Here is a 19346-nt window from a genome sequence, read left to right as displayed (position 1 = left end):
TCATTTAGCTAAGGGTACTCTCTTAGTGCGAGGGGTTCTTAGAGCGGCCACTTGGAAGTCGATTGTCGGTTTCACAACTTTCTACCTAAAGACGTTCAGTTTTCTTGAAGAAGAATTTCTAAACAGTCGCTGCGACAACGGCTCGATCTTATAATTACGTAGTAATGTTAAAGAATTAGAGAGAGCTTCTAGGTAATGAATGTAGTCTGAGGAAATTTGGAATTTTGGATTCTCTGTTAGTCAGGGTTCATGGTGAGAATATTAAGTTTGATGTTAGCACTGTGAAGATAGGCAGATCCAGTGGACAGGTTTGGTTTCTTCAACCTCTTCCTGAACATCGGCGACAGGATGACAAGAACTCGGGCACACTCAACTTCTCCTCCATACATGAGAGGCTACAATAGCCACATGGAGTTCTTCTTCCTCACCTCCATACATGAGAGTACTTTGATTAGCCACATGGGAGGTTCATCAGTACCCCTCCATACATAGAGAATTTGATTAGCCACATGGGAGGTTTTGTGCGTTCTCCACTAATCATGGGAGCTGTTATTAGCCACATGGTGGATTTAGTTTTTATTTTTGCTGCTCTCTATCCATGGGGAGGTTTGAATACCGCGAGTAGCTTGACTCAGACCCTCCACCGTCGAGTGCTTTGATTAGCCACATGGGAGGTTCATCGTTTTCCACTAATCATGGGAGGCTGTGATTAACCACATGGTGAGTTGGTTTATTTTGCTACTCTCTATACGCCCAGGAGGTTTGGATACCACATGAGGTAGCTCGACTCAGACAGTACCTAGACATGGGAGACTGACATTGGTACTCTCTGCAGACATTCTCACACCTGCTGAGTGGGATAACCAGGTGAGGATACATTCATTTACTATACTGGTAAACATTAATGGTTACCTCTTTCCCTGTTGGCAGGTCAGGCTGAATTAGATTGATCCCACCTCCACTAAATTTTGTTAATCGGGCTAATTCAGGTGTTCAGGGAGTGTATTGCAATATGAAGTTTTCATAATAAAACTAATATTGTAATACTTACCTGAACACCTGAATGATTCCCACTCTCCTCCCCACTTCAATTTGAATAGTGGATAACGCAAGTCGGGTATCTCGGCCTCACTCGGCCGGGACTTGCAACAGTGTTGCCAACGGTACTTCAGGTAACTCATTTGACCAGATTTTCCTGTAAGCGTTGGTAACGCTGACAGTTTATTACCCACTTAGTGGGTAAAAGCTATGGGGATGTAGTTCGGGCTGGTAGGTGACCAGGGCTAATTCAGGTGTTCAGGTAAGTATTACAATATTAGTTTTATTATGAAAACTTCATTTTTCCCAATTATGACCTTTAGATTTTAAATCACTTTTCCCTAAATATAACCCTTTATTTTCAAGTGTATTTTCCCTAATTCAAAACCTTTGAATTTTAAGTAAACTTTCTATAATTATAACCATTACGTTTCAAAGATATTTTCGCTGATTACAACACTTTAATTTTATACATACAGTATTCTCCTTACTTAGAACAGTTGCATTTTAGAATAAATTTTCTATAATTGTAGCCCACCCCAAGGAGATACAGTTATATATTATATATATATATATATATATATATATATATATATATATATATATATATATATATATATATATATATATATATATATATATATATATATATATATATATATATATATATATATATATATATATATATATATATATATATATTGTAGTTGATTTTTATTTATATTTTCCCATATTCATTGGGGTTAGCAAAATAATGTTAAAATTATAAGCAATGATCTCATTCAGTTGTATCTTTTTTTCAAGCAAATTTCTTTGGAAAAAACATCACGCATCACGAAGCCCAAAGGAACATCAGAACTTATACGAATGTGTGGGGAGGATGTATGAATACATCAGCTAATATATCAATACATCTTTTAATACACCAGAACTAGTAAGTGCCCCCTTTATTGCAACATATCTACCAATATCTACAATCAAACTTTTAGTTTTTATTCCATTCATAACCATTTTATGGTGTAGGTGTCTCTCTCTCTCTCTCTCTCTCTAGTGTTTTGAGATTTCGACCAAATAATCTGCTCAGTTAATCCCAAAATCAGCAAGCTAATCTGATTAGCCTTTGTTCCACACAATTTTTTCATTAAAATACTGTCTGAATATTGTACCATAGTGTATGAATAGTGTACCGTTCAGTATTATGAATGACATACTTTTGAGGTGTGTACTGCACCATGATTTTGCAGTTAACTGATAAAGGTCTTTTTCCCTGCCAAAACTGCAACACTAATATCATTTCTGAATCTTTGAGAAGGCTTTTTGTCTTATTTTGTCAGTTCAAAGAAGGCTGTGTCATATCTCCTATACTCAAAAAGGCACGACTGTTATATTTTCTATATTGAAAAAGGACTATCTGTTGAATTACATTGTGTATTCAAAAAGGCTAGTCTGTTATATTATTTTCTATACTTAAAAAGGTGTGTCTTGCTGTATTTTCTGTATTCAAAAAGGCCTCTGTCATAATATTTTGTATATTCTAAAAGGTTTGTTTTGATATTTTCTCTATAAAAAAGGCCTGTGTTATATATTTTCTATATTCATAAAGGCCTCTCTAATATTTTCTGTCATATTTTCTATATTCTAAAAGGTTTGTTTTGATATTTTCTATATAAAAAGGCCTGTGTTATATTTTCTATGTTCATAAGGGCCTCTCTAATATTTTCTGCATTAAAAAAAAGGTCTTTTCAAAGTGCGAGATGTAAACAGCAGTTTTGGAATGCTTTTACTGAAGAATGTTAACATGTCCTCTGTCATGTTCTGTAGGAAAAAAAGGCTTTTATTTGTTTTTCTGTAAAAGGCCTTTCATAATTTTGGCCAGAAAGCCTTTTACAAATGTTAAAGGTAGAGAAAAGTAATTGTGGAATACTTTTAAAGAGAAACAGTACAGAATTTTTGGATGCTTGTACTGAGCAACATTACAATGTCTTCTTGTTTGTCTAACAATTCACTTTCTGTTTTTCAGGTTTCCAGGTCAGAAGCTCAATATCTAAGCAAGCGGATCAGGTATGGCAATGATGCCTCAAGAATTCTCAAAATCAGGCCTGGGCAGGAAGTGATGCCCTCTACATCCACAACATTCCACTGGCTTGTCTACTGATGTCTACTTTTAGGACGTGGACCACTTACTGTCTGCTTTTAGGGCATTTGGACAAACAGAAGCTTCAAATAATAACTCACAGATGTATCGTCTAAGGAGAACTTCTTGGATGCAGCCAGGATGCAATTGTAGCCCAGGTATATAATACAGGTCTTTTGGCCATTAGTGGTTTCATTGCAAGTTTGCTTTCTATGCTTTCTAAAATTATTACGTGATGAAATTGTTTATAATTGCTTGTATATATACATCATATATATGTGATGAAATTGTTTATAATTGCTTGTATATATACATCATTTACAAATTGCTTGTACTCGTATATATATAAATGTGTGATATTTATAAATTGCTTGTATATATACATCATTTATAAATATTATAACTGCTAGTGCTTGTATATATACATCACAAATTAAATTTAGTTTTTAGCATTTAAACTGCTAAAAATTTATTAAGCAATTGAAATAATAGTACTGGGTATAATCAAATAATAGTACCCAGTACTGAGTTAATATATTAACTCATGCTTATATTTAAGCAATTGAAATAATAGTACTGGGTATAATCAAATAATAGTACCCAGTACTGTATTAACTCATGCTTATATTTAAGCAATTGAAATAATAGTACTGGGTATAATCAAATAATAGTACCCAGTACTGAGTTATATTAACTCATGCTTATGCTTTGCTTTGCAGTATATTTCAGTACTGAGTGCTTATAATTGCTTGTATATATAATACAACATAAACATTAAATTTAGTTTTTAGCATTTAAACTGCTAAAAATTGATTATTCAAGCAGTTGAAATGAAATGAATATTGTACTAATAGTACCCAGTACCGAGTTAATATTAACCTATGCTTTGCTTGGCAGTACCTTCCAGTACTGAGTTATTAACTCTGCTTGAATATTCAATAAGCATAAGCATTTTGATTTGCATTATAGTAATTCAAGCAAAGCATTTTGATTTACTAATGAAATGAAACAATAATACCGAGTTAATATTAGTTCATGCCTTTGCTTTTGCTCTGCAGTATATTCCATTACTAGTACCCATAGGGTTACAATACTCATGCTTATGCTTTTGCATGCTTATGCTTTTGCTTTACATGCTTTTGCTTTACTTTGCAGTATATTCCAATACTGAATAAGTATTAACTCATGCTCATGCTTATTGAATATTCAAGCAAAGCATTTTGATTTGCATTATAGTGCAGAAAATTAAAAATACATTTCCTTTTCTTTCAGTTTCTCGTTGCCGGTGAAGTGGCAGAGGAGGTGAAGGCGCTGGTAAATAAAGCCCGACAATTCTAGGTATGGCTGTCCAACGACCTTGGTGGACAGCCTAACAACTCCAATGTTGTGTTACAATACACAAGTCTGGGCAACAACTGCTTTGGTTCTTCAGTGGCAGTTGACAGGCCTTTTTTACCCAGGTGTTCTCTACAGGATTTGTAGACACATATTGGATTTATAGACACATATTGCAACGGGTCTTGTACATAGTACAAACTGCTTAGCAGTAAGAAACTTGTAAGCTTTCAAGTTACTGTATAGATAGATGAATTTATTGTAAAAAATGCTAGTATATATAAGTTTTATTTATTGTAAAATTCATGCAGTTACATGAACTTGTAGATGCAACCTCTATAACAGCTTGCTGAGTGCAGACATACACTTTTATTTTCCATTAATATACCTTGCCAGGGATGTGGTTGTGCTGTGTAGACCTTGCTTCAGATGTAATATTTACGTGTATCAATTTTTCCCAGGTGCAGCAGTCAAAACCTGTAGAGAGATTAAAGTAATTTTTTCTACATCAAGATTTTTTACTTAACTACAGTAGTTCAAGGTATAGGCAATACAAGGTCTTATTTAATGCATTGCTCATATGTAATTTGATTTTTATCAAAATATTGGTCCCTTACAAATTTACTGTTCTGTGACAAAATGAACAATACAGTATTTATCCGTCTGCACCGGTGGAACCACTCTCGCAGTGCACTGAAAATGCACACTGCTTTCGTAAGGCTTCTCTATGGACTGTCTAATGGTACCTCTCCTCTCCTCTTCTCCACAGTATGGCAAGTATTCGTTGTGTCTAAAATTGCCTGCTGCCATGTCTAAGCTTTTAAAGCTGCTTCAACATCTAACTGCACCCAAAGTCACTGTATTGACTACCCTGGGCAGAATGACCCAGCCTTGTTTAGTTTCATAGAGTTGGTTGAAGAAATCATCTTGGCAACCTCTTTCCACACCTCTGGGGTCCTTTCTTGATGCTGGGGCCTCATCAATCTTGCTAGTGGTGCTATGTGTTGTTCTGAAATAAAAAAAAAATTTGTATCAGGTCTTGTATACAAAATGGTAGTGAAGTACAGATATCCCATTACTTAAAGCAATTTCTGGTCTTGACCATACTATCCATCTACTGAATCAGTCTCATCCATTCTACAAGAAGCAGAACAGAATCTAAATCCCTTACTCTAAGAACTATATGGAAATTGATTACAGATATTATTTGACCACTCATGTTTAGCTGATCTTAGTATAGTTAATTCTATTTGCTGCCTTGTACATTGCTTTTTGCAAGCGATCTGGAAATCTAACAAACTAGCTCCTTTTCCTTATATAAAATCCTGCCAAACAAGTCTAAACTGTATACCTGTATTTGTATAGAATATGCAGCTTTCAAGAACTACCAACAATTATTGAACAATATTTTTTATACAGTTTTTTCTTCTTGAAAGTATTCTAGACTCCACAACTCTTGAAATCAGCCTCTTGAACCTTTCAATCCAGATGTGAACAAGTTCCTGACAGCAATAAATAATATCCCTTCACATGACCTGCTGAAAAATGTTTTGATTAGTAACTGGTAATTATATTTCAACTCTCAGCCCTGAACTCAAGAGTGTTAATTAAGAATTCTAGAGCTCACTTGGAGCTATGGAAAAAATTGTGCATTTGTATAATAATCACTAACAACCATTTAGTTCTTCTTACTGAATGAGAATGAAAATGTTCCCTTCATACTCAGCTGATCACAGGTAGTATTCTATAATATACAGTCTTATACAGATGAAAGGAAAATAGTTTCTTCCACAACTAGTATTTGTATACACCTGTTACAAGTGTTGCAGCCTACTTTCAGTCTTACTGCTTGGAACTTTGCATCACCTGTATATTATATTTGTATAGTCACCCTTCCATCATATTTTAACACATTCTAATATTTTAACACATTCTAAGATTGTGATGATGTTTATAGACTTTACAATCAAGGAAACGAATAGTTATAGGCCAGTGACTTCTTGATGTTTATATATATAGGTTATAGACCAATTTCACTTGAAGCCTACACAGTTTATCTTGCCAGAATGTAACTTCAGTTGGGACAACCAAGGTTGATCTGATTATTCTTGTCAAAAACACCAACTAATACATCCTTTCCTACATAGTCACCTCTCAAAGGATCTTAATATCCAGTCCTAGCTTGGTTCAGGAAGGATTCACCATGTCCTAGGGTCCTTTCAGATAGCAAAATGTACCCTAAGCTGGATAAGAAGCTTTACCTTCAAATTACATTTGGGTCATTCATCCTAGGCTGAGCTGACCTTACCTTGGAATGTTACATACTTAACAAAATTTTCCCTTACCTTAAATTAAACTAGGGAGGTTGAAGATTGATAGCCCTCCAGGGCTCATCTTGCATCTTTGAAAGGTTTGAGTTAGATAAAGATTGGGCAGTTCTGAAGATTCACTTGGCTATATTATTCCCAAAATTTGCTGCATGTGTGTTCCATGTAGTCACTTCTACACTGTCAATCCATATTCCAGCTGAAGCAGAAAGATTCAGAATCCTCAGATTGGAGAATAATCCTGAAAAATGATTCAACTTTGAATATCTGATCTCCTAATTGGTGAAAGATAATGGTTTACCAGTGACACACTTGATGTGATAAGATAGATGAAGCTACAACTCTCAAAATAAACCAAGTTTACTGCAGGAAGTTCGAGATATCATTTCAGAATGGTTGAAGTCATTTGCATCATGAAACATGGCTGTAGTAAACAGGTGCGGATTTACATTGAGGCTAATGAGGCTGCAGCCTCAGGCCCCGGGTACTGAGGGGGCCCCCGATGAGGCGATGATTAAAAAATAAATCAATAAAATATTTAAGGAAAATACAATAGCAACAATTAGATAATAGTATTTTTTCATGTTGAATTTGTTATGGAAATATATATAATAAATATTAGTATTTTCGTAGAAACATGAGACCAGAGTTTATAAAATGTAAGTGATGCCATTGATTTTCTATAACTACTTACCTACGACATCGGCAATACTCGTCTCATATGTAAATTATACAATCAAATATATATGAATTGTTCAATCTAATATTTTCATCGTTTTTTGTTGCTCAACTTTGTAATGGAAATACCTCTTTTTTAATACAGTATGATACAGCATAACAGATCAGTCGTTTCAATATAAATTAAACACAGAACCTGCCGAAACATGCCACTAACTACTACTGTTCATATCGAAACATGTACTAAAACAAAATATGATAAATGTGTACATATCTGTTAAAAAGGCCCCTGACCTGAAGTAGCCTTGGGCCCCAAGTACTGCTAGTCCGCGCCTGGTAGTAAAGTGTTATGAATCTCATGTAATAAAATGATACATGTATCCCGAGGTATGCCAGATAACTTATGATGAAAAAGATCATAAAATTGCATAAGTATCTGGAAACACTGACACTTTTCAAGTAGAACAGAACTTTTATGTCCTGAGACATACAGAGCAACACTGACAGCTAATACTAAACAGATAAGGAACATCTATCAGAAAACCTACACATCTTAAAAGAGATTGAATTAAGAGTCAATTTTAAACTTGCTAGAAATTAAAATCAAACTCTCCTGAAAGGTGTTGAAGAAGTACTTGTTGTATTAAATTTGTGAATCTTACTTATAAACAAGGTTAAGTATTCTGAGGCTCCACACAGCTACTGTAAAACTGCTAAGAAAATTAAGTTATCAATATATCTCCCATAACACAGCTGCCCTTATAGCTGATGGAGAAATTCAGATGGAATTAAACCAAAGTAACTGAAAGCTAATATTAAGGTGATAAAAGCCTTGGCAAGACAGCTTTGGATCCTGAAACACACTGAGCTCTATGGTACCTGATAGTAAACTTGCAAAAGCTGTAGGTTATAGTCAAGATGAAGCTGATATGAACTTTAGGTATGAAAAGACAATAGATAAATAGCCTAATACCCCTTAAACGCCGACTGGACGTAACGTACGTCGACTAAAATTGTCTGTCGGGTGACGAGTGGACGTACCGTACGTCGACTACAAAAATTTCAACCTTCGGTCAACTTTGACTCGACCGAAATGGTCGAAAAACGCAATTGTAAGCTAAAACTCTTACATTCTAGTAATATTCAATCATTTACCTTCATTTTGCAACAAATTGGAAGTCTCTAGCACAATATTTCGATTTATGGTGAATTTTTGAAAAATTTTTTCCTTACGTCCGCGCGGTAACTCGGCCGAAAATTTCAGAAATTCTTTTGTCATTTTGTCGTTATGTTTGCACCAGTTTATATTAGTCGTTACATAAAGTTTTATATATGGAAATGTGCGCAATTTCATGTAGAATACAACAGAAAATAACTCATGGTTGTAGCTTCCATCAGTTTTGAAATATTTCCATATAAATCACGATAAGTGCCAAAATTTCAACCTTCGGTCAACTTTAACTCGACCGAAATGGTCGAAAAACGCAATTGTAAGCTAAAACTCTTACATTCTAGTAATATTGAATCATGTAACTTCATTTTGCAACAATCTGGAAGTCTCTAGCACAATATTTCGATTTATGGTGAATTTTTGAAAAAAAAAAACTTTCCTTATGTCCGCGCGCGGTAACTCGTCTGAACATCTCAGAAATTCTTTCGTCACTTTGTCGTAATGTTTGCACCGTTTTATATTAGTCGTTACATAAAGTTTTTCATATAAATGTGCGCAATTTCATGTAGAATACAACAGTAAATAACTCATGGTTGTGTCTTTTATCAGTTTTGAAATATTTTCATATAAATCATGATAAGTGCCAAAATTTCAACCTTCGGTCGACTTTGACTCGACCGAAATGATCGAAAAACGCAATTGTAAGCTAAAACTCTTACATTCTAGTAATATTCAATCATGTACCTTCATTTTACAACAAACTGGAAGTCTCTAGCACAATATTTCGATTTATGGTGAATTTTTGAAAAATACTTTTTCCTTACGTCCGTGCGGTAACTCGGCCGAACATCTCAAATTCTTTCGTCACTTTGTCGTAATGTTTGCACCGTTTTATTTTAGTCGTTACATAAAGTTTTATATATGGAAATGAGCGCAATTTCATGTAGAATACAACAAAAAATAACTCATGGCTGTAGCTTTTATCAGTTTTGAAAATTTTCATATAAATCACGATAAATAGAAAAAATTCTACTTTTGGTCAACTTTAACTCGACGGAAATGATCGAAAACTGCAATTGTAAGCTAAAACACTTACAGTCTAGTAATACTCAATCAATTACCTTCATTTTGCAACAAACGGGAAGTCTCTAGCACAATATTTCGATTTATGGTGAATTTTTGAAAAAAACTTTTTTTTACGTCCGCACATTACGAATTTGTAAAGTCACCACATCGACGTCAGCGGAGTCCTTCGGATGCGTCATTAATTAAGTCTCCGCTGAGCAAGTTTTCTTTGGTGACTTCCCACTTTCCTCACCACACAATTCGTTACGCCTGATGTGCCAGGTCACGCATTTTTCTACCATTTAAACTTTATATGTGTTTGTTCAACTGTCATAAATTATGTATCGCATCAAGATTGTATCCATATTGGAGTTCTGTATGTTTTGTATTGTTTCTTTGTTCGCTGTATATTATTGTTAATTGTTTTTGACCTCAGGTCACACTCAATGTCATTGTCTTCCACGGTTCAGCGCCAGTCGGCCGCTATATAAACTGCCTGAATCTGTAATAAAGCAGCAGTAACTTTTACCTGCTCGTTTCTTTTGCACCTCTTATAGTGGTGACCTCCCGGAGTATCCCGGAGCCATTAGCGGACCGACACGGCAACTCAGTCTTGGCTCCAGGAACTCTCCAACGCTCTTAGCGGACTAAACACGGTGCTGTAACCAGCGTTTGAGCGTGCCGACTCTCGTCGGCAAAATCACCAGCGCCACTAACGGACTCACACGGCGCACGAAAGAGCGTTCTGACGCGAGTACCCCTACTCCATTAAGAGGGCAAAGAGTGAGAATGGACGTGGACATCCCCTCCTTCCTGCAGTTAACCGCGGACCTCGCGGACTTGGAGGTCTACCTTCCTCCCATCTCACCCGCGCCCATCCCCGCACCGAGGCCCTCCCGCACCTCCACACCCATGCCAGCGCCCCAAACACTCCATGGCCCGGCAACACAGTTGCGGACCGCCCTGTCCATAAAGTTGCCACCTTTCACACGGGAACCCAACAATGTGGCTGCGTAGGGTCGAGAGTCCTTCAGGGTGGCGCACCTGACAGACGAAATTCTGCAGGCCGACACGGTCCTTAATGCCCTCCTGGAGGAGGTATACAGAAAACTCGTCTCGCGGGTGCCCGACACACCCCCTCACATACAACGTCGCTGAAGAAGGTCCTCCTCGAAACGTGCTCCCTACCTATCGCCGAGCGGGCCGCCCGTGCCATCGACCTCACCGTCAACCCACGGCATGACCTCAATGCAGTAGACGCATGGAGCATGGTCGAGGACCTCCTTTCACTACCAGACTTCGACGGCAGGAAATAAGCCTGTCGCGGGAGATCTACCTTCGCCAGTTCCTCCCAGAGGTCCGCACCCAGATTCCTCACCCCTACACCATGCCTCTTGACGACCTCATCCAAACGGCGCAGCACCTCACGGACTGCGTGAAGGCCACGCAGTGGCTAAAAGCGCCCACACAGTCAGTCAGCTCCGTCCAGCAGGAAGAAGAAACGGAGCAGGGCGTCAACATCATCGCCAGGAGACATCCTCTGCCCCACAACAGATGGAGTTCCCCGGGCCTGTGTCGCTACCACAAGTGGTTCGGCAAAGACGCCCGAAACTGCCTGCCGCCCTGCTCATTCGCCCGTTCAAAAAACGGAGGTGGCGGCAGCCAGCAGGACAAACTGCCATGGCAACCGAAAAACCCAGGGGCCCAGAACCAGTAGGCTTCTACGTCCACGACACCGTCTCCGGCAGGATGATGCTGATCGACACGGGCCTTTAGATCGATCTTCCCAGCATCCAGGGAGGACGACAACCAGAAACCAGACCCGGCCACCTTCCTGACGGCCGCCAACGGATCCCCCATCCTCTCCTATGGCACCAGGCCCCTGTCGATCTCCATCCTCGGCCAGAATTACTCCTGGGACTTCATCGTCGCGGACGTAGGGACCCTGCTCCTGGGTGCTGACTTCCTTGCGCACTTCGGCCTGGTACTCGATGTGGGGCATAAGCGCCTCCTCGACACTAACTCCTGCCGGTCTCTCCCGTTAACAGCGGGACCCAAGGCACCCACCATCAGCTCCGTCGCCCCCCACCAGTACGCACATCTGCTGATGGAGTTCCCCAAAGTGTTCAAGCCCGAGCTCCGCCAAGTCCCCAGGGCCCCAGCCAAACATGGCATATACCATCACATAACAACTAAAGGCCCCCCGACACATGCGAAGTTCCGAAGGCTTCCCCCACAGCGCCTTCAGGAGGCGAAGAAGACATTCGCAGAGATGGAACGGATGGGAATCTGCAAAAAGGCCTCCAGTCCGTGGGCCTCCCCCCTCCACATGGTGCAGAAACCGGACGGCTCCTGGAGACCTTGCGGCGACAACAGACGTCTCAACATTGCAACGGAGCCCGCCCACTACCCCTTGCCCAACATGCAAGACCTCACGGCCTCCTTTCACAGAGTCAAGGTATTCACTAAATTGGACCTTCTTAAATCATACTTTCAGGTACCTGTCGCACCAGAGGATATACCAAAGACTGCCATCATCACGCCGTTCGGGTCCTATGTGTTCGCCTTCTCCACCTTCGGATTGAGGAATGCCGGGGCGACCTTCCAGCGCCTCATGGACAGCATCCTCGGGGACCTGAAATTCTGCGTCTGCTACGTTGATGACATCCTCATATTTTCCAGGTCTCACGGTGAACACCAAAAGCACATCCGGGCAGTCCTGCAGCGCCTCCAAGAGAATGGCCTCGTCGTCCGTTTTGACAAGTGCACCTTCGGCGTCCAGAAAGCCGACTTCCTGGGCCACGAGGTATCCCCGGCAGGCATCCGCCCACTCACATCAAAAGTAGCAGCCGTCACCAGGTTCCCCACCCCCACCTCCGTCAAGGCCGTCCAGGAGTTCCTCAGGATGGTGAACTTCTACAGGCGGTTCATCCCCGGGGTCGCACACACCACGGCTCCCCTGACAGAAGTTCTCAAAGGCCAACCAAAGTCCCTGTCTTGGGGACCCAGCCAGCAGCAAGCCTTCTCCCTGATGAAGGCCGCCCTCGCTGAGGCAACCACCTTGGCACACCAGGATCCCAAGGCCACTCTCCAGCTGACAACGGATGCCAGCAACGTCGCCTGTGGTGCTGTCCTGGAGCAGGTCATCAATGGCGCCCCACAGCCCATCGCCTTCTTCAGCAAGAAATTCAGCCCCGCAGAGACCCGCTACAGCACCTTCGACAAGGAACTCTGCGCGATGTACCGAGCAGTCCGGCACTTCAAGTTCCTCCTGGAGGGGACACCCTTCACAATCTTCACGGACCACCAGCCATTGGTTCACGCCTTCACTATGCAGGGGGACGCATGGTCTTCCAGGCAGCAGTGCCACCTCTCAGCCATAACAGAATTCACCTGCTCCGTCAGGTACCTTCCCGGCAGGAAAAATCCCCTAACAGACGCCCTCTCCAGAGTCGAGCTGAACGCACTGCAGCTCGGGGTAAACTACCTGGACCTCGCCAGGGAACAGGCCGCTGACCCAGAAACCCCAGCCTACCGCACCACCATCACGTCCCTTAAGTGGCGGGACGTGACCCTCGCCCCTAGGGGCCCAAGTCTCCTCTGCGACATCAGTACGGGTCAGCCCCGCCCCTTGGTTCCAGCCTCATGCTGCCGCCAGGTATTCGACATAATTCACGGCCTCTCACATCCCTCTGGCAGAACTACGGCCAAGCTGCTGTCAAAGAAGTTCGTCTGGCACGGGGTGCAGAAGGACACCACGTCCTGGGTGAAACAGTGCCTGCAGTGCCAAACCAGCAAGGTGGTTCGTCACACACAGTCCGGGGTAGGCGAGTTCCCGCAGCCAGAGCACCGTTTCGGCCACATTCATGTCAACGTTGTCGGGCCCCTTCGCCCATCAGGCGGGTCCAGATACCTCCTGACGGTGGTAGACCGCTCAACAAGGTGGCCCGAAGCCACACTGATGCAAGAAGCCACCGCCAGCATGTGCGCCGAGGCCCTGCTTTCCAGTTGGGTCAGCTGCTTCGGCGTCCCGGACCACATCACAACCGACAGGGGCCCCGCCTTCCTGTCCGAATTATGGTCCGCCCTGGCTCAGCTGCTGGGGACCACGCATCACACCACCACGGCGTACAACCCGGCGGCCAATGGCCTGGTCGAGCGGTTCCACAGATCCCTGAAGGCGTCCCTCATGGCCCGCTGCACCGCCGAGGACTGGAAACATCAGCTGCCGTGGGTCCTCCTCGGTTTGAGAACCGCCCCCAGAGCCGACGGCACCCCGTCCGCAGCCGAAAAAACCTGCGGAGAGTCCCTCGTGGTCCCGGGCGAACTTCTGACAGAAGATCGCCACATCCCATCACTGCAGAGGCTCCGCGATGTGGTCGGCAAGTTCGCCCCTTGTAAGCGCACGTACACCGGCAGGTCGGCCACCTTCACACCGCCAGAACTGTCATCCGCCACCCACGTTTTCGTCAGGGTCGACGCCGTCCGCCCGCCACTGACCAGGCCCTACAGGGCCCTCTTCTGCGTGCTGGAGCGGAACAGCAAGGCGTTCCTGCTGGCACTCCCCGGGAGGAACGATTGGGTTTCAATAGACTGGTTAAAGCCCGCCTTCCTGGAGGAGAGCACAGACGTCACCGCAGCGCATCCCCCCTCCAGCCACCCTTCGCCACACCCAGGCCCCCGCAAACGGCGGGCGCACGGCCATCCCAGGAAGGGCCTGCCCGCACCAGCAGCCCAGCAGCCTCACGCGCGGGCCGCCCCTCCGTTGTCCTCAAGAAGCCGTGTCACCCTTCAGCGTCCCAGCAGATACGCAGATTAGTCAGATGTGTCCCACATCTTGGGGGGGGAGTATTTGCAAAGTCACCACACCGACGTCAGCGGAGTCCTTCGGATGCGTCATTAATTAAGTCTCCGCTGAGCAAGTTTTCTTTGGTGACTTTCCACTTTCTTCGCCACACAATTCGTTACGCCTAACGTGCCAGGTCACGCATTTTTCTACCATTTAAACTTTATATGTATTTGTTCAACTGTCATAAATTATGTATCGTATGTTTCTTTATTCGCAGGCATCAAGATTGTATCCATATTGGAGTTTGTATGTTTTTGTATTGTAAATTGTACTTGTTCGCTGTATATTATTGTTAATTGTTTTTGACCTCAGGTCACACTCAATGTCATTGTCTTCCTCGGTTCGGCGCCAGTCGGCCACTATATAAACTGCCTGAATCTGTAATAAAGCAGCAGTAACTTTTACCTGCTTGTTTCTTTTGCACCTCTTACAAATTCATGCATCATTTTGTGATATTTTCTCTGTGTTGCTTTGATCGTTTTACAATTTGTTATATACCAAAATCATTGCAATTTAGTGTACAATAGAAAGAAAAAAATAACTCGTTAGCTTTAACCGTTTTGCTCACAGCACGATTTGTATACAATTATATATGAAATCTTTTTTCGCGCTGTCATATATTTCAATATATATGATAATGATATTTTTTTCATTTCTGATGGTTGCATACTAAACTTCAGGCAATGACAAAAAAAGGAGCCAAAAATGAACTCTTAATCTTAAAAACTAAGCGTGCTGTGATTTTTTGAAAAAACTTTTTTCCGCTTCGGCGCTAACTCCCGAACGCCGCCGGCATACAACAGACACTTTTGTAAATAGAGGCTCGGCGTTAGAGGGATACTGAGCAAACTGATGGCTAACATTAAACTGAGTATAAATAAACGTGGAAAATGTATATCCTGGTATATTAAACCAGTAGCTGATTTCAATAATTAGATACATATCCCGATTCACATTGAACTACCTCATACGATATAGACTCCTACAGTTCCTACTTGAAAATGACAAGAAGCAAAGCTGAGCTCTACTCGACTTTGGGTCAATAGGCCCTGCTGTTATGACCTTACTAAACTAACACTTTCTCATGACTACAAACTTAACACTTGCCGTGGTTTCAATAGTCAGCATCAGAAAGATTATATTCTCTGTAGTATCTGAGAAAGTATGGCTTTCCAACATTTATGTTAATGGGGCCATGTTTCCTACTTAACTCAGGCCCTTTTATACAATTTTTACAGAAGAAAACGTCGTCCTCTCTTCAGTAGACGCTCTTCTTCTTCTACAGCAGATTCTTGTGGAATTGTGGGACTGACATCTATCTATTCCACTTGCTCCCTGTATGTGTGAGAACACTGCAGACACTTTCACATAGAGAAGAAGAAGAAGAAGTGAATGACTTTGTGTCACGTTGAGATCTTTTGGCTTACGGGGCATTAAGATCGAAAACAATTCGTCCTATACCTCTGCCCCTTTTACTAAAAGGGGCACAGACTGGACAAGGTCTTTTGAAGACTAATTTCAAATGTCTGCATTCTCTCAATTCATCTGAATGAAATAAAACCTTATGTGGACGTGGCTGTCGTAAATGTTGCGGTAACTGAAATTGAACTGCAGTGTAGTTTCCCTGAAAAGAGTAACAGAAGTTTCTTAGTGTAACTTGTAATTAGCAAATTACAATAAATAGCTACCTTTCCCTCAAACACAAGCTCTCTTCCTTTTCCTTCTGAGCCCTCTCCCACTAGGCTGGGACTCACTGCTAGAAAACTTTCTCTCCTGCTGATGGTTACTGTAAGGTTCAAAGGGGATGCAATCCTGCCTGTCACCCTCTTTCTTTTTCAGCAACTAACAGACAAAGTCACTGTTCTTTGTATTTTCACAGATCGATCCACTTACGGGCTGCTCCAGGAGCAAGAGCCCATGCCAACACAAGGCTAGCTTAATCTTAAACAAAAACAACTACAATAAATAGTTCTATATCTTCATTAAATATTGTCATTATTATCATTATTACTACTTCAGCCTGGCAATTTTAACATTCATTGAACAATTTTAACATTTTCAGGTCATTCAGGAAGATAGTTCTGCACCAGCAATGTCTCTCTTCTCTCTCATTTATGTGGCTTAGAACCAATTGGTTACTTAGCAACGGGACCTACAGCTTATTGTGGAATCCGAACCACATTATAGCGAGAAATAAATTTCTATCACCAGAAATAAATTCCTCTAATTCTTCATTAGCCAGCCGGAGACTCAAACTCTGGCCTAGCAAGTGCTAGACCACAACTCTACCGACTCGCCCAACGAGGAACTGAAGGTCCTTACCAAAACCAAAACCATTTTAAGCAATACACTAGCACTGATCCTTGATTGCCGTTGATTGGCAGAAAAAAATGAAACTTGAACCTTAAATTTCATAATGCCAAGATAATTAATATACACAATTAGCACAGTGCATCAATCGCATTTTTTAACTGTTCCTAAAAATCAGATCCTGAACATCCGACTGCGGAGTATTTCAAAACTCCCTCCAACATCACAGGTCATCAATTAACAAAGCAGTCCTGACTCCTCGTTTAGAAAAGCCATGTCCAAAATATCATCTAGCAATACTGCACTGTACCTCTCGCACTTCAGGAGAAAACATGAAAGGCAGTCCAGTCACAATGGTGTCCTGACTCCCTGATTCAGTCAAGATGTATATACAGGCATCATCAATTTTATTCTAATCCCCAGCAGTCCAAAAAGTATTCCAGTAATATTGTAGTCTCGACTCTTTGATTCAGCATAAATGTGCTGGATGTGTGTATTCCAGATATAATACTCTTAAATCAGTGCAAAAAATAATGTGGTCCTGTTTCATAATTCGATACAAATGCCATACACATTTAGGGTAGTTTAGTCATGATACAGACCCGTCTTTCAGTTCACTAGAAATGCAACTACATGGGGCAGTGAAATTGTAAAGTGCTAAAACGCAAGGAACTAGTTTCTCTGATGAAACTCCAACAGATCCTTGGTAATAGTACTTGCTGATTTCTTCTGTGTAGCTGAATACAGTTAGGTAGAAATCAAGTTGCAGCCAATGCTGTCAAGAGACTTTTTTTTCCAGATTCATATATGGAAATCTTCCCAATGCTCCCTCCACAATATCTTTTAACCAATAGATTCTTGTGTAACAAATGCATACACATCTCCTGCTATGACCAGTGAGTGCCACGGGTATACTGAATTTGTGAGCTTTCATGTCTAACCATCTGAGAAATCAACTAGACCGTATGAATATGGTTCACTTGATGTTTTTGGGTCGTGAGAAGGCCTTTAATATACGGTTTTGCACTGACAGAGTCCACACAGGAGGAGGAGCTTCTGCTTTATGAAAAGAAAATCGGAACATTGAATTTTTCTGGGACGCCGTCAGTTTCAAGAATAAGGTCCAAAATGATCCCTAGTCCAGGGAAGTCAGCAGGGGCGTCATTTAAGGGGGCTGGGAGGGGCAACTGCTCCCCTTGACTCAAGTTGCCCCCCCAAGCCTCAACTTGCCCCCCCCTCACCCCCAAGCCCAATGAAGTAACAGCAGCTGGTTTTCCATTATTCCTACGAAATTCAAATGTGTCATCACATTAAGTTATATCTATCTATTTTATGTGCTTTATAAAGCACACAAAATAGCTCAAAATAGAAAAACCCAGCTGATTAGGCTCGCTTCGCTCGCCAAATCGTCTTTGCCTCCCAAACAAAAATCTGACATGACGCCCCTGGAAGTCAGTCATCAAGAGTGTGTCAACCACTTGCTTTGCAAACTAGATAGTATTCCTGTCTAACTGTTTTGTCCTTTGGAGATTAAACAGAAAGAATAATAATTAAAATAATAAAAATTTGGTAAATACTGAGCATTGACTGTATGCACCATCTTAAAACTGGCACAGTTCTCACACCATTCAGTGATGGCTATTGCAACTGAAAAAGGTAAATTTGTAGTGACAAGCACGTCCAAAAAAACGCGAAGAATTCGAGAAGTTAAGAGGCCATTGTGGCTATTACAATTACATATGTATCTGGTAAAAAGTGACCAGTAGATTCTACATATATACAGGTAGTCGTCGACTTACGACCTATGCGACTTACGACTGACCGACTTTACGACGGCTACGACAATATAATAATATATAATATTTAATTTTATATATTTTGCTAAAATACGTCGAGCGCGTACGATACTTTTTCCCGCTACCGGCAGCGCGCTCATATCCGAGAGATGCTCAGCTTTCGGCAGCATTGTGTGTTTGTGTCGTTCGAAAATGGTAAAAGATTCATATTTTTGTAATGTATTTTGTATTTCTATTTTTTGCAAATAAATGTAATAAATTACCGTATTTGATGGCTTATAATACGCATGTCTGCATAGGACGCATTTAATTTCAGCAGGACATTGAGGGAAAAAAATAAGGTTTTCTAGCCTATGCTCATATGATTTTGGTAAGTAAAACTGTAGTATTAGGTTATCATATGCATATTGTTTCTTACCAACAGAATCAACAAAAACATTAATAAAGAAGTTATTTATCATATTTATATTTATCAAAATATGTATTATACAATCAGCCATTTACTACGATCGAATGTTTCGTCTGCTGCTGAAAGCTACCTCATAGGTTTACCAATAGATCGCAACACATTCATTTGTAAACATTGTCTCTTACCGCCAGAATCAACAAAAACATTAATAAAGATGTTACCTACAGTAATATA

The 19346-nt window shown here is 41.3% G+C and overlaps 2 long non-coding RNA genes across 4 annotated transcripts in view; one reads left to right on the top strand and one right to left on the bottom strand.

The window, feature by feature from the left end:
* The first annotated feature begins 1787 nt into the window (after positions 1–1787).
* On the top strand, positions 1788–4867 carry LOC136843077 (uncharacterized). The gene is made up of 3 exons (XR_010854430.1): positions 1788–1972; positions 3059–3330; positions 4445–4867. It is a non-coding gene; the product is annotated as an uncharacterized lncRNA (long non-coding RNA).
* LOC136843078 (uncharacterized) overlaps positions 4743–19346 on the bottom strand; it is a 21233-nt gene continuing 6629 nt past the window's right edge. For all 3 annotated transcript variants that reach the window (XR_010854431.1, XR_010854432.1, XR_010854433.1), the window contains 2 exons: positions 6853–7075; positions 4743–5516 (listed from right to left, as the gene is read on the bottom strand). This is a non-coding gene — a long non-coding RNA (uncharacterized lncRNA). The remainder of the gene's footprint in view (positions 5517–6852; positions 7076–19346) is intronic.

The sequence above is a fragment of the Macrobrachium rosenbergii genome, chromosome 11 (genome assembly GCF_040412425.1).
Source record: "Macrobrachium rosenbergii isolate ZJJX-2024 chromosome 11, ASM4041242v1, whole genome shotgun sequence".
NCBI classification, from domain to species: Eukaryota; Metazoa; Arthropoda; class Malacostraca; order Decapoda; family Palaemonidae; genus Macrobrachium; species Macrobrachium rosenbergii.
Note: the sequence above shows the minus strand (reverse complement) of the source record. Positions and strands in the feature narration are given on the sequence as shown.